We start from the raw sequence: 16,954 nt of genomic DNA on the forward strand, positions 1-16,954 counted from the left end.
CACTATTAGGGTGTTTGAGTTATTTTCTAGCCAATAATATTATGTCATGTTAAGTCCCCATTCCACTCCCCATTTTGCACTCATTCACTGGCAATGGTCAAACACATGAAGAGTGGTAACGAATTTAAAAAAAAAAGAATTGTAATTGGTTGAAAGGGGTTGAGACCCACCATTAAACCCCCTCCCTCTCCTCCTTCCCCCTCTTCCCGATCGGTGTATAACTCACGGAAGAAACCTCTCACCGCTCACCGATTTGAAGTTGGCACCCCTTCCCCGCGGCAACCCACCTCCCCGATTAAAGTCCCCGAGATGATACCGACCACCCTAAGAGTTTTTGTTATCTGAAAAAGGATTAAAACAGGTAACTCGACATCACATCATCTCTCCTTAAAGGAACTTAAAAACACCATTTGTGGGTATGGAGGATGGTCCTAGATAATCCTACTCCACCACTTTTATGTTTTTTTTTATTTTTTTAATCTTCTACTTTTTTTAACATTTAATTATGTTAAATGATTTAAATTTATTGGGCTTCAGCTAAGAGGAATAAGAAACCCATGCATATATAACACCCACCAGAGCAGAGCAGCACAATTGTTGAGTCACTCCAACAGGCCGAAACTTGATCTTTTTTATATCACTTCCATTTTTATATCACAAAGTAACATATAGTATAGGGATAGTTCTTAACAACTTTGAAACAAAAAGGATGAAACTATAAAAAAGCTCGTACCCCCAGGCCCATCTCCCTTTTGACTTCATCTCCTCTTCTTCTATCCATCTCCTCTTCTTCTATCCATCTCCCTTAGGGTGTACGGGGCGCAATCGGGGAAGCCATCGGTGAAGCCTTTCCCCGATCGGGAACACCGCCGCCATCCCCGCGGGGTCCCGAATCGGGGTGGCTTTTGGGTGTGGGCTTGCCGAATGAATTTGCACGCTGAACGAGAATTGACCGTTTACCAACGGTCGGATTTAAAAAAAAAATCAATTTTTTTTAAAACAATATATATACTAACCAATCTTAATTCATTTTTTTACCACATTCACAACAAACCCACACCAAAATTCTCAAATTTATATCTTTCAAACACAAAATGGATTCCAAGTTCCCGTTTCTTTCTACCCTACCCGACTTTCCCGACGATGGAGATGCGTCGTCAAGCGATAGTAGCTTAGTTTTCTTCCAAAATCTCATCCAACAAGCGGAGCTACTAGACACGGCATCGTCTAGTAAAAAAAATTATGTCCGTCGAGATCGTGTGGGGGGCCACGAGACACTCATGGCCGATTATTTTGATGAAAATCCAAAATTTAGTGAAGATACTTTTCGTCACAGGTTTCGTATGTCCAAGTCTTTGTTCCTAAAAATTGTTAGTGACGTGGAAGCGTATGACGAGTGGTTTCAAGAAGGCTTAGACGGGAGAATGAAGAAAAGCTTTACACCGTTGCAAAAAGTTACTTCGGCAATTAAACAACTTGCAACCGGTAACCCACCAGACGAGGGGGACGAGTATTTAAATATGTCTGAAAGGACCTCTCGTGAGTGCCTTGAATATTTCTGCGAGACGGTGTGTAAAAGGTATGGCGGTGAATGTATTTTTTTTTCTAGTTCGAATGTTTTTTTTCTAGTTCGAATGTTTTTTTTTTTAATTTAATGAAATGTCTTTTATTTAATTTTTATTTTTAAAAGGTATGGCGGTGAATTCCTACGTAGACCAACGAGCCACGACATCGCGCTATTGTATCAGGCTCATGAGGATAGGCATCACCTACCTGGTATGTTAGGGAGTCTGGATTGTACACACTTCGTCTGGAGAATGTGCCCCACAGAATTGCGTGGACAATACATGAGAGGCGATCATCAATACCCGACGGTTATGTTAGAAGCGGTAGCGTGTCAAGATTTGTGGATTTGGCATGCTTTTTGTGGGCCAGCGGGTTCACAAAACGATATCAACGTGCTGCAACAATCTCCGTTATTTCTTGCTCAACGAAACGGAACGGCGCCAAATTGTCCATTTCAAGTGAACAACCACTTATACAAACGCGGGTATTATCTTACTGATGGGATCTACCCTACCTGGTCCGTGTTTGTGAAGTCTTTTCCATATCCACACGACCCGAACGAAAAAAAATTCAAGAGGCAACACGAGGCCGCAAGAAAAGATGTGGAACGGGCGTTTGGTGTGTTAAAGTCGAAGTGGGGAATACTAAATCGTCCAATGCGTTCGAAAACGGTGAGAAAGATAAGGTCCATCGTGTATACGTGCCATATTTTACACAACATGATTATAAAAGACGACGGAAGGGCGATAGCACCGGTTCATATTCAAGATCCTCCAGTCGAACCCGTCTTCGATGATACAGCGTATACGGAGCTCATTGACGAAGACACGCATTGGAGGCTAAAACACGATCTCGTTGAGCATCTCGGAAGTTTAGATTTGCCTCACCTTGAAGTTGATTCGGACGAGGAGTAGTTTGTTTTTATATTTTTCTAGGTTGAATGTATTTTTTTTTTTTTCTAGTTCGAATGTTTTTTTTTTAATTTAATGAAATGTCTTTTATTTAATTTTTATTTTTACTAATCTTTTTTTAATTTATAAAACATGCATTATTTTAGAATAAAAAAAAAAACAACTCCCCTAATAGGTGAGTGCCGCCATCAAAAAGGGGTATTAGGGGAGTGTATTAGGGGAGTTGACGTGGCTTGATCTGATTGGTTATGTGTAAGATGGGGGACTCACCTATTAGGTGAGCACCCCTTACACCCTTAGACTATCCACATCAAGGATGTTTGTAGGTGATTTTTGGCCTATGTGGAGGGCATTTGTGAGAGGGATGGATTAGTGGGTGTTGTAGAGGATGACATGGAGGGTATTCATTCTTAAGGATTCTTGGGGAAGAATGGTGAAGAATGGGGGAATGGTGGGTCCTTTCTTTTTTTTTTATTTAGTTTAAATTTAATAAAATAATTATAATAAGGTTGTTTGTGGGAAGGATATATATGTTATTGTTGTGGGTAAAAAGTGTTTGTGTGAAGAATAAGACATGTATTTATTCAAATTGTGTAGTACACGAGTTTTTAAAAAATGTAATTATTTTATTACTTAGTATATAAAATTATATTTATTGAACCCGTGTAATACACGGGATTCTAACCTAGTACATCTATATTCATCAATTAGGATAAAGCTAATTCATTTAAACAGACGTCTATATATATTCATCATAAAAGATAGCAACTTTAATATATATAAATTTACAAACTTTTTAATATAAAATAAGAAAACTATATTAGTTTTTTTCTTGCAAAGTAAGGGTCCTTAGTAATTATTTACTTATTATAATTTATTTTGAAGAATTTATTAGTATGAAGTCTCGTATATACCAACATAAAATAAGAAAACTATATTAGTCTTTTTTTTTTTCTTTTTTTTTTCTTTTTTTGCAAAGTAAGGGTCCTTAGTAACTATTTACTTATTTATACAATATAAATTAGTAACTATTTTGTGCATTGTTAGTTGTACTTCTAGCTTAGGGTGAGTTTCAAAAAACTTTTTGATTTTTCACTTTTAATCCAAGTATTTTCATATTTTGTATTTTAGCCCCTTTTAATTTTTTGTTTTTAACACAAAGTTTTTCATCTTTTATAATTTAACACAACACTTTATTATATACAACTTTCGTCCCTCATACTTTTTATCTTTCGCAAGTTTTTCGTTTTACGTTTCGTTCTAAATTTGTGAGTTAACACGTCGTAGCGTGCATGTGAGGTTCAACGTTTTTTGCTCTATTTTTTCGAATTTGATAGGCCCGTCGCAGCGTGTCCATTTTTCCCCCTTTGACAAATTCGCCGCAACGAACGGGTCCTTGATTGACTAAGTTATTATTTTCTACGTTTTACGTTTCTGTTTAATTTCTTTGTATTAACACACTGTAACGGGTGTGCGTGGTTCAACGATTTTAAGTCTTCTTTTCGTTCGGTGTATTTTTTTCCATTTTATCTATTTTATTTTTACGAGTTTTTCCGATGTTGGGAGTCGATGCCGGTGTGGCATTGGTGCTACTTTTTTAACCTATTAAATTTTTTATTAATATTTTCTTCCGGTTTACCCTTATACGTTCTTTACTTAAAAACTATTTTTTACGTGCATATTTTATGTACGGGTAGGTATAAATATGATTTATTATACATTTCGACGTAAACTTTTTTATAAACAACTCTATGTCAAATATAATACGTTTTCGTTTAAAGAAACCATTTTTACGTGCATATTTTTTTATGTACGTTTCAGTATAAGTTTAAGTTGTTCAACATTTCGACGTAAACTTTTTTGGGAAATGATTCAGGTCAAATATAATATGTTTATCTGTTTATTTTATGTATGTTTCGTAAAGTTTGTTTCGAACCGCGTGGAGGTAAATTATGGTTTTTTTTCTCTTTTATTCGAAAACTCTAATTAATCCCTTTCGATTACATGTGTCAGATTTTCTTTTATACCTGTTACGTTTTTTATGTATGAGTTGGGTCACACATAATATGTTATGATTGTTCGATATGAATTTGATTTACTTTACGTTTGATCCAATCCCAATGATTATACAAGTTACATTGAGTTCAAGTGGATACGTCGAAATACGTGGTTTCATATGGTTAATGCATCATATAACGTTTGGACTAATCTATTCAATGTTTACGATGTACCCGCGCCGCAACGCGGGCGGGTCTTAATCCTAGTTATAACTTATTTTGAAGATTTTATTAGTATGAAGTCTCGTATATACCAATTTCTTGTTAAAATATATTCGTCCGCGATATTATTCCTTTGAGAAATTCAACAAATAGTTGTAGATATCTTGTTAGTTTTAATGATACTTGGTGTACACCATTATAAGAAAATTAAGCAATATATACTTAGGAAAAACAAATGCTAATCCTACCAAAAGTTCGAATTAAGCTAGCTTATTAGTAGGTTAGTTAACCCTAAGGTAAGGAGGCATATTATGTTAGGAAGATCTAAGACCAAATCTTAAAAAGTTATTTATTCTGTGTCGGGTCAAGGTGTATTATTTAAATAAAAGAATTTAACGAATGTATAGAAAGACCAATGCGTTTGACTTAAAAAATAAAACATAATTAAAGAAAGAAATAAAACATAATTTTTATGCTTATTATATTAAAGAAATAAATATCATTATTACGTATTTTGTTACAAAAATTAGTAAATTTATGTTATTTAACATATATTTAATTTTTGAAAACTAATTTCTTTATAATTTAATATGTCTGAGTACTCGTCAAGTACTCTCCGCCTGACCGAGTACTCTCAACTCACTAGTCAACCGACTAAGGAGCGCTTAACGACTTTTACAACCATGCTATTAGCTATTTACAATTTTTATATGTTGGCGTAAAAAGGAGATAAATCAACATTAACCGATGTATATATGTTAATGATGGATCTCATCCTCCTCATCTTCTTTTCTAACCCAATTTGACAGTTTTGGTGTCGATATTTTCTAATTTTTTTTTTTTACTAAAAGGTGGGCCAACAAAGGATAAACTAATAAATTTCAGTAGTCACGCTGTTGATATGGTATGTATCAAATAGAATCATTGAAATTATTAGGGGTAAGATTAAAACAAATGGATGGGGAATGAGATCCCTTTATCAACTTTTATAATTGTTATGCTACCACAATAATTTTTTGATGAGATATATGTTCTTCCTTTAACATGCCACTTTTGATCAAATTCATTTAAGATAAAAAATGTTATATTCATTTTTTTTTTTTGAAATTTAACACAAATTTGTTATTTAAGTTAATACTGAAAATTTGTAATGTGAGAAAATAAAGATCTTTAGTTTAATTTTTTCTTTTCAAAATAGCATCAAATAGAACTCGGCTCCTTCTTCAAAATAGAGCTTGTTTCGGTAATCATTAATTTTCCAAGTTATATTACCTATTGGCTATTTAATCAAGAGGTTAGGAGTTGGCTACACAAACCCACAAATAAAATTAATGAAAGTTACTAAAACATTATATATGTGGGTTATGTGATGTGTTTTGAATGATAAAACTCTGATTATGGAATGACAAACATTATTGTGTTTTATATTGATTAGCCTGTTGTGTTTTAAATTCATAGTTCTACGATGATGTGCTTGAAGTTTTTATAGACTATTCAGATTTGAATATGGTGTTTTAGTAATCTTCACTATTTTATTTGTGGGTTTTATATGTGTTTTATGGCTGAAATTATAGTGTTTTATGAGTTTTTACACTTTTTAGAAAATCTAGACTTTATAACGAACCCGTCCTTAATCTAGATATTAACGAGAGTGTACTAATATATGTTAATCATTTCAAAAGAAATAAATTATTTAGCATTTTTAATTCATATTTATATTGTCTATTTATCTTTCTTTGTATATCTTATGTATAACTAAAACATTATTTCAAAACTTATATTTCAAAGTATCAACGCAATATATAATATTTTTCTTTACAAAATTTTCAAAAAGTAACATCCAACTTGAGCATCTCCAATGGTGGTTTGGGGATGCAGTCCATGGAGCAAACCAGCATGGTTCGTTTGAGAAACCGTTGGAGGAGGCGACATGGCATGGTCCGACGGGGAATGGTCTGCTTGAGCGAACTAGTCCAGTGTGTACTTGTGGGCCCCTTAGGTGGGGTATAGTTAAATAAAAAAAAAAAACCTTTTCTTTATGTTAAAAAAGAATTCTTATGTATTTTTTAAATAAAACAGTTGTTATGTTAAAAAAAACTAATGTAAAAAATAAAAATAATACAAACGAAAAAAATATATTTATTAAAATTTAAAACACTACACAAACAACATAATTAAACCTAAATAAACTACACAATTAAAACTAAACACATCAGATAATTAAACCTAAACAAGACGAGAAAATTAAACCTAATCGTCAACCCTTGAACAGTCGGAGTTGGCATCCGAAGGGGAAGCGGGTTGCATACGAGGATGATTTCTTATTATTTGTGAGATTGCCATGTACATAATCTTCTATTCTGTATGAAAAGCGCATATGTTGCTTGCAGGGTCGTTTCAACGTTTTTGTAGACCTTAAGCGAATTGCGAAGTGGAGGCTCTTTTGCAGAATTATCCTTTTCAACATATTTAGAAAAACATTGACTTTGTTCCGGTTTTTCAACTTCTCTTTTTAATATATAATTGAACTTAAGACTTTTTTATCCCTAGCGGAAAACCTTCAAACAAAGAAACAGAGCAAATAAGTTCAAAAAAATACCTTATGTATCTTATACAATGTGTTAGAATAAGTCTTAAATATACAACTTAGAAACATAAATAGAGGATATTTAAAAAAAAAAAACACCTGTTTCCATTGAGCCATTGCCACAAGATGTCAAGTGCAAACCGTAACATTACACAGAAATTAATACGTTTTAAAGTTCTATTACCATTAGTATACGATCTCAAGTATACTTATTAGTTTGTTAAAAAAAAATTCATATGATTTTCAAGTGTGTGTATTTCTATTCTAATTTTATATATTGATATGTTTTTAGCAACTAACATGTTTATAATATGACTAATTACATATCATCATCAACATAAATATTTAGAATATCTAAAATAGGTAAATTTTATATATCTCAAAAGATATTAATGTATTTTGTAGATACAAACACATATAATATCATAAAAAATACATATAAAAAGGTTTACAATATCTATTAGAATGAAGCAAAAACTGGATAAAGGTTAAAGAAAAATAAATAAAAATTAAAACTTTTCAGATAAATAATTCGAATAGATAGTTCTGGTAAATATACATATGGTTTTGGGTGATCGTGCCGAGTCTCACCTAATCTCGTATCCATCCCATATATAATTGTGAAATATTTTTTCTAGTCTCATACCCGAATAATCGTCCTGTATGTTTTGGGTTTAAGCTACATCCATCTTACTCGAGTTTTTTTGCCATCCCTACGCGTCATGTGTTATAAGGTTATTTTCAAATGTAAACTTGTCACAACATGAGACTGCACTTGTTGAATAGCACAGATCTTAGAACGCTAACCTTGCGTGAGAACAAATTTTCTTTTTGCACAGAATATCAGTCAATTAGTTAACAACTCAAGAACATGTCATCATCCAAAACTTTATGCCAAAGATTAACTAATGTATGATAATTAATTTGTTCATGTTCCCTTGTAGGATACATGTAACATACCTCCTATATGATGGAATCTAACCTCGCCCTTCCACCAACACTAATTCATATTATCTAGAATATGCGAATCTTTAACTTTACTACATTCGACTTAACTTTACCATTGTATTATTCTTAACTTTAGGGTTTCATATGCTATATAGTATTTATGTACCATACGGGTTGAAAAATTTAAATGAAAAAAGTCATAAATTTATAAATAAAATCGTGTAGTACATTAAATAAGGACAAAGCTAAATTAAAATCTTAATTCACAAACTTAAAAATAAATTACAAATCTCTAATAATTACTTTGTATACAACAATACATGTTGTATTTGTACTTTTACCATCGACATCTAGTATTAGTAACTTAACCCCATTTTTACTCTTTACTCTTGATAGTGCCACATATTACTATCCATGGGTGAAATCCGGTTATTTTAGGTACAAGCCAACTTTTGATATTGTATTATATTATAAAACTAGTCTAAGATCCCGTGTGTTACACGGGTGGTCTCACAATAAATTTTATTACTTAATAGTGTTGACATAAACACACAAACTTTTAAATGAAATCAACGTTCCATTAGTAAGGACCAAATCTGCAAAATACCAATTTGGTATTTCACTAACTCACTTATTACCCGCATAACCCGGTATTTTATAGTAACCTATGGTATTAGTTTGGTTTGGTATAGTACCATGTGGATATAACAACCGAAAGTGCAACTTCGAATATTAAAGTCGTGATATTCCAAAAAAAGGATATCGACATATCTTATTAATCAATCTAGAACCATACAAACGGTATCGTTATCAATTCCATTCTACGTACTTAATTACATCGTTTTTGCTCGTTACGTTATCGGCGCTCACTATAGCAATTTAATATTTAATAAAAGATATTTAAAATTAAACTTACTAAATGCAACACAATGTGTGATAATATGCCAAACACGATTGTAATGAAACACAAATCTTTTAACACAATCTAGCTAGTGAGACCACAAACCAACAATTATAATTCGCAAGCAACATGAAATGGGTCCCACATATCTTGATTTATATGTAAAGATATAATAAAAACTTTATTAGGATGATATAACCCTCCACAATTATATTACCTTAATGAACATCAACATAAATAACTGGAACCCGTTTGCAACCTGAATCCAAAGTGTATCGAATCGCAAGACCCGCATTGTATAGGAAGCAATAACATCAACTTGTGAAGCACCGTATACCTTTACAAAAAAACATATAATTAAAAATGTGTATATACCTTTTTATAACTGAAGTTACAATCATATATATTAGGTAACAATAATAAAAAATGAACTTACCATCTCCATTTAAAAGAACAATTAAAAAAAGTTTTTATATCAAATATGATCATTCTAGGTTATAGATTTGTGTATTACCCTATTTGAATGATGAAAACAATTTAATTCATAAATCTGAATAATGCCAATTGCTTCAGCAATGATAATAGTATCTCTTGGCTCAAAGGAACATGATTGCTATCTAAAATAACCCTGTAGATCAACCTGCATATTAACAACATAAAAAATCAACTTTTATCTAACAAATGAACAAAGCGGCAAATCATTTCATTAAAAAGGTCGGATATTGCGAAGAAACAATATGTATTAACATATCTGATACGCGAATTATAATTTTAAAATGTAGAAAAAGAAGTAATTCAGATCAGTATAAACCCCCATTTTGACCCATTAAATACCTAATGAGTTAAAAAAACACATGACCACTAATGAATTTAAAAAAATAAAACTAACGAATTTTTACTTAATGTTGGAGGTCATGTTGAAGGGTCACTCCTATCATCGTTCCTATTGTAGGCAAACTACATTGCACATCAAATTTTTAAGTTGTTCAACTGGACATTTATACTATATCATTTTTAAATGGGTTAAACACATAAATCTAAAAAAAAGATAACTAAAAAGACTAATAGTTAAACAACATCCAACCCATAGCCATTTTGCAAAGTTCCTGAAATTTACCTTATAATCGGTTTTTGCTTCCCTAGGTCCCAAACCACTAAAACAACAACAAAATGTTCATCAGTTTTCCTAAACTAAAGTAGCTTAAAACTAACCTCGATTTCTGTGCATACCGATTGTTCCATTAACAGAAGTTAATACCAAAGATCAGTTGAACCTTCTTATTCCATGATAAGAATAATAATTCACTCTGTGTAACAGATCCACTTCCCTACAAATAGAGCTTTAGTACTCTAAACATAAAGATAAAAACTAAGTTATGTATACTTGGGTATTTGCAGTATATTACTTCAACCGACATGAAAAAATCAATAAATTATCAAGACACATACATATACAAATTGTTATAATCATGTTGTGGATAATGACTCGGTAATGTTACATTCAAAGGTAGAAAATTTGTAGGTTCTGCTGCTTTAGTACTCTAAAAGTGATATTTAAAAAAAATGAAACTATGTATAGGCATATACGCCTGTATTTCTCAAGTATATTACAACCCTTGTGGCTTATTATGAGGGTTTTAGCCCAATCGCTTTCTTGCTACGAATTCTATAGTAAAGTGGTATGTCCAATAAATAAAATGTTGCTCTATCTGGTGAACTCAAAAATCTTCAATTCTGCAACAATTTAATATTGTGTGTTGTCAGTTTTAGGTTAGGAAGAAGAAAAGCAATAAAAAAAGTTCATACCTTTTGAGTTTTAAGTTCACATCAATGCCTCGTGTAGTCGTGGGAGCAAACCATTGTATGCTTGTTGCCTATTCTCATACAGTTGACTCAAGTTTGAATTTTTTACTTTCATGAGGCATATAACTACCCAACGATTTCAAAGGCTAATAATTTTAGATGTCGATTTCAAAAAATAAAAAACCCAAATATAACATCTAACTTTGTATGCCAATTAATGGCTGGTGATTTAAGCTAAGGTCAAATTTTCATCAGCCAAGAACAAAGTTGTATAAATTTTCATAAACAAAAACTTTTCTTAAGACAAACTCAACTCAAACTCCTACGAATTCATCTTCTTCTCCAAGAAATCCTTGTCCTCTTCCATCAAAGGCGGGTTCGTCCCACCCAAAAATATGTAGTTGATTGCCTCAACTCTTTAAACATCATGACAACATCTCTCCCTCATGTCCCCTGATGCACCACCTCTCTACTATCAACAACCGCACCCATATTTGCGGTATTCATCACTGACAAATTCTCATACACCTGCAAAAACACACTCAAATCCTCACTATGCTATATTTCTCCAAAGCCACCTTCCTCTGCTTAACAAACCCATGCTTATGCATAGCCAGGTTCTCACCCGCACCTTTATATACATCGTGGGAACAAAGCATCCTTGAGATGACTCCATAACCGATCAGATAACATCACAACATCCTTAGAACACCTCAAGACACTAAATTCGTTTTCATTAAACTCCGGAACATGTGTTGAATGTGCAGTAGCCATAGAACCTTGCATCTGCATCCCAATCACATATGTTCACCCACAATGGTCAACCAGTGGTTCGGTATCCATACAAAGTAATGAACAAAAATTCAGATTATTATCAAAATTATAAAATCTCGCCAAGCATATTATCTTAGTTATTTGTTTAGAAAAAAATTGAAGACAAAAATGATTTTGGTTAGCCTCCTGGTTTAAACCGTTAAACGTACCTGGGAGCATAACCGAGCAGCTAGAAACAGTCTAAAATATCCAAAACTGGCCTGGAACCTATAACATCTCAGAACCCCTAGAAAATGGTCTATTTATATTGTTTGCCTTGTTTAAAAAAATCATCACTTTTTAAGCACCTAGGCCCAAGGCTCACCCTTTGCGTCTTCGACTCCCTCGCTTTCGAATCATGTGACTAACCCTAGTTAAGCCATTTCCATCCCCTCTTTTCAAACTTGCCCAAACTGAAACGTTGAATACATTAGCTAACCAAATCGTGTAGATTACCTTCAAGGGATGTCTTGGTCTCGCCATCATGAGAACCAATTCAAACCTTGACAAAAAAAAAATAATGAACGATTCAACTATTAGTATCAGGTGATACACATCTGACTGCGAGCATAGAATCTGAATATATTATAGTATCTCAAAAGATAAAATTAACAGTATGTAGAAGTTGTTGTAAAACTTGAAATGATTTTAGTTTTATACTTGATAGAAGTGTAGTTGAGTATATGATATTTCAAATGTGTATTTGAGATGAGTTTAAGATCAGCTTCCAGGTTATGAGCATACCGAAAGGTAATTTTTACCCACATAAAACCATAAACGTGTACACCCGATACCCTTTAAAGAGCCAAAATTATCTTATTACTTTTCTCGAATATACTCATTCTTAAATGCAACTGCAAGGCTTTCATGAGTCTGTGACAAAGAAGAGACAGTTAGTATATTGGTTTTGCACATTTGGAGTCTAGTAAACAAATTAATATAAAAGGCTGAGATGCATATAGGAGCAAGGCTTTTGCAATGGCCAAACCTGTAACAGGAAACAAAACAGCAAAATGTAAGTGAACAATAATTAGTTAACTTATCCAGAATAAATTAGAAATTGACTCTATAAAATTGTCACACCCCAACCGATGGCGGAATCATCGGGGCGTGGCACTGAGCGAAACAGATTGTTCAGAAGTTTCCATAACAACTATTTATATAATCCAGTTAAAGATACGTCCCATACCGTATCCCGAATAAACAAACATGTCATTACAGATAATCATCCAAACAAGAAATTCCGTTCTGACAACTCAGATTCAAATGTTATTACAGCAATTGTTTATCTGCTTCTAGACCCCTATTCTGTTGACTTTCTGGCTGTAATGCCAGAGGACAAGATCTACAGACAACTATGCCTTAGACGCTTGTTCTTGGCAGACAACTATTTGTTGGGGGCTTCTAGAAACTTATTCAAGCCTCGCTTTCCTAGCAAATAAGCATCCTAATTACCTGTCACATACGTTAAAATAAAGTCAATACATAAAATGTAAAGGTGAGCACACAAGTTTGATAATAGCATATAGAGTTCGAATAGTTTACGCATAACCAGGCACGTACACAGAGGAAAACGATGCATGTTAATTATCGACATGGGACCATCGATACCAACGACTGCGGGTTGACCGTCCGAGACGGTTCGCAATACATGATTACCACCGTAATCCATGCAAGTAATTGTCCTTAACAACCCTCGTGTGGACGGGTGTTGAGTCCAAACTATAGTACTATGTTGCTAGGGCAGGTAGATAACACTCCACGTGTAAACATAATAAACAGCATTCATTTAGTCAAGTAGCACATGCAAATGGTCAGCGTTCAAATAGTTTGTGTTTGATTGTGATTTGATAGGTAACGTATGTAACACCCAAAAGTGCTAAAATCAAAAAGGGATCGAGTATACTCACAGTGATTGATTGTGGATTGAAGGGAGCGCTGAGAGTAAGATTAGCCTGAATAGTTCGATAGCACAACAATAAGTAACGCGGAAAAGTAAACAAGTATGGATGGATCGAATGGGCTGGTCGATCGAACGGCAGGTTCGATCGAACGGGCTGTTCGGTCGGCTGGTATGTCCGGTTGGACAATCCTGTTCGATCGGCCGGTAGGCTCGATCGGCTGGGCCATTCGAGTGGATTGTTTCTTCCTCTGGTGTGTTTGTGTTTGAGGATTTGAACTTTTGAAGTTTTTGTTGCAGTATTTGAGAACACTGAAGTGTTCCTACCTTTCAAGTCGATCGATCGAACGGTTCATTCGATCGGCTAGCTCACTCGATCGGCTAGCTCACTCGATCGGCTAGAAACTTCAGAATTGGTCCTCAACTGAATGTCACTCGATCGAACAGTCAGTTCGATCGGCTGGCATTCCCTACTACGAACGAGTTGTGTAAACGATTAAGTGTTGAAGCATAGTATCTCATGATCCGAACAGTAATGTTTACCAATCGAGTGACCTATTCGATCGAACACTACTTCGTCAATACTATACTTCAAAAGTTTGGAAAAGTGAGACGCCATGTGCTAGCCGATCGGCTGGCCCGGTCGATCGGCTGGTGTGTCCGATCGGCTGGGCTGTTCGATTAGCCTAGCCGTTCGGCCAGCAGTCTGACCTGGTCGGCCTTTCGTCTAACACTTGGTCGTCTGGTTACTTGTCATTATATCGAGGTAGTTTGGTAACGAGTTGAACTATGATACCTTCGTTCTTACCCGTCTCTCCGGCTTGGACAGGAATCACCCAAATCCGTCCGTTGAGCGGTTCGGAACGTCGGCTTAGAGTTTAACCCGAAATCGATGAACCTTGTTCATAGAACCCGAATCTTGAACCCTTTTAACTGTTTGAATGATTAGTTAGCCGGTTCAAGCTCCGTTTCTATTGGTTTGAAGGCATTGAGTGTAAAAGAGTTGAAAGAAAGTTGGGATTCCTTCTTTTAATCCTTCACAACTTGTGGATGTTTAGATCTTTGATAGATCTTAACTTGTTTATGTGGAAATCGGTTAGATCTAAGCTAATCATAGTCGAATGAGGCCAAAACATGATGTTCTTCAAGAACACCATGATGACATCACCCAAGAACACTTAGATCTTGGTGATTTCACGGTTAAAATCCAAGTTTTGAAAGATAGAAAGGTGTAGAATCAAGTAATGATCAAGATCGTACAAGAATTAGAGTGAAAACTTACCGGGATTGAGAGAAATCTGAGAAAAGGTAAAGAAGATGGCTGGTTCGGTCAGAGCTTTCCAGAAATGGAAATGAAGACAAGGACAACCCTATTTATAGGCTTCCAAAAGAGGAAAGTGGCAGCCGATCGGCCAGGAGCTCCGATCGAGTGGGCTGCTCGATCGGCTGGTATATGCTAGCCGATCGGCTGGCCTGTTCGATCAGGTTGCCTCCTGTTCGATCCACGTCCCACTTTGAGTATTTTGCGACGATTTTCGACGTTTCAATTTTGATGGACGATGATACGAATACGATAGAGTTCCTAGTCAAATTACTTTTAATCCCAACCACTATATCTACATACAATCTTCTATAAGTCACGTTTCGATGTCGTTTTCGATTGAGTTCGATTGCCTTTCGAGTTTCGATTTGATTTTCGATTGATTTGCTTGAATACCACACCAAACATAAAGTAAACATGCACAAGTAACACATAAGGCACACATACACGTATAACAATACCACAATTCGCATAATTCGAGTCTCGAGTTCGATGATTGTTAGATCGGTTTGCTTACTGATCAGTTAACTTTATCGCATTGTTACTTCCAATCATTCACAGTCGTAGATCGGTTCGCGTTAAAACACATTTGATTACTTCGATTCTTGCTGATTACAACACTTACTCCACATAATACAACTAAAACATAAAATCGACTATCTATATTCAAAGAAAGTCAAAGTTGACTTGGACTTTGACTTTGACATTCGAAAACACGGGGTGTTACAGCCTCCCCTTGTTTAGGGAATTTCGTCTCGAAATTAGGCTCGAAGGCTACACAACGCCGTGATTTACCAATTTGATGCTTCAGATCTATTTATTTAAACAACTGCGGGTACTTGGCCTTCATGTCGCTTTCGAGTTCCCAAGTGAACTCCGCGCCTCGTTTGCCTTCCCATCGGACCTTCACGATCGGGATGCGAGAGCGCCTGAGTTGCTTGGTTTGGCGATCCATGATTTCGACAGGCTTTTCCACGAAGTGTAATGTTTCGTTGACCTGAAGATCATCGAGCGGTACGATTAGATCATGATCAGCAAGGCATTTTCGGAGGTTAGAGACGTGGAAAGTCGGGTGGACGTTACTGAGTTCCTCCGATAGTTCGAGTCTGTAGGCGACTTTTCCGATCCTTTCCAGAATCCTAAAAGGTCCAACATATCGAGGCGCTAGTTTCCCTTTCTTGCCGAACCTGACCACACCCTTCCAAGGGGATACCTTTAGGAGTACGTAGTCACCAACGGCGAATTCCAGGGGCTTGCGTCTTTTATCGGCGTAATTTTTCTGTCTGTTCCGAGCTTTTACCAAATTGTCTCTGATCTGGTGGATTTTGTCAGTCGTTTCTTGTAGAATCTCGGGACCGGTTAGTTGCGAGTGACCGATCTCGTGCCACACAATAGGCGATCGACATCTTCTACCATACAAAGCCTCGAAAGGTGCCATTTGAATGCTGGCATGATAGCTATTATTGTACGAGAATTCCACCAATGGCAGGTGTTTGTTCCAACTACCGCCAAAATCTATGACACACGCTCGGAGCATGTCTTCAAGAGTACGGATCGTTCTTTCAGTCTGTCCGTCGGTTTGAGGATGGAATGCAGTACTCAGATTTAGCGACGTACCAAGAGCAGCTTGAAACGTTTCCCATAATCGCGAAGTGAACCGAGCGTCACGATCTGAAATGATGTCACGAGGCGTACCATGATTACGAATGATCTCGTCGGTGTAGATTTGGGCTAGTCGTTCCACTTTGTAGTCTTCTCGTATTGGCAAAAAGTGGGTTGATTTCGTTAGACGATCAACTATAACCCAAATACTGTCGTGACCTGATGGCGTGGGCGGGAGTTTCGTTATGAAATCCACAGCTATACTCTCCCACTTCCATATAGGTATCGACAGTTGTTCGAGTATGCCAGAAGGTCTTTGATGTTCAGCCTTGACTCTTGCACAAGTTAAACAGCTTCCAACGTATAGAGCGATATCCCGTTTC

This window comes from Helianthus annuus, chromosome 8, assembly GCF_002127325.2.
Source record: "Helianthus annuus cultivar XRQ/B chromosome 8, HanXRQr2.0-SUNRISE, whole genome shotgun sequence".
In the NCBI taxonomy this organism is placed as follows: Eukaryota; Viridiplantae; Streptophyta; class Magnoliopsida; order Asterales; family Asteraceae; genus Helianthus; species Helianthus annuus.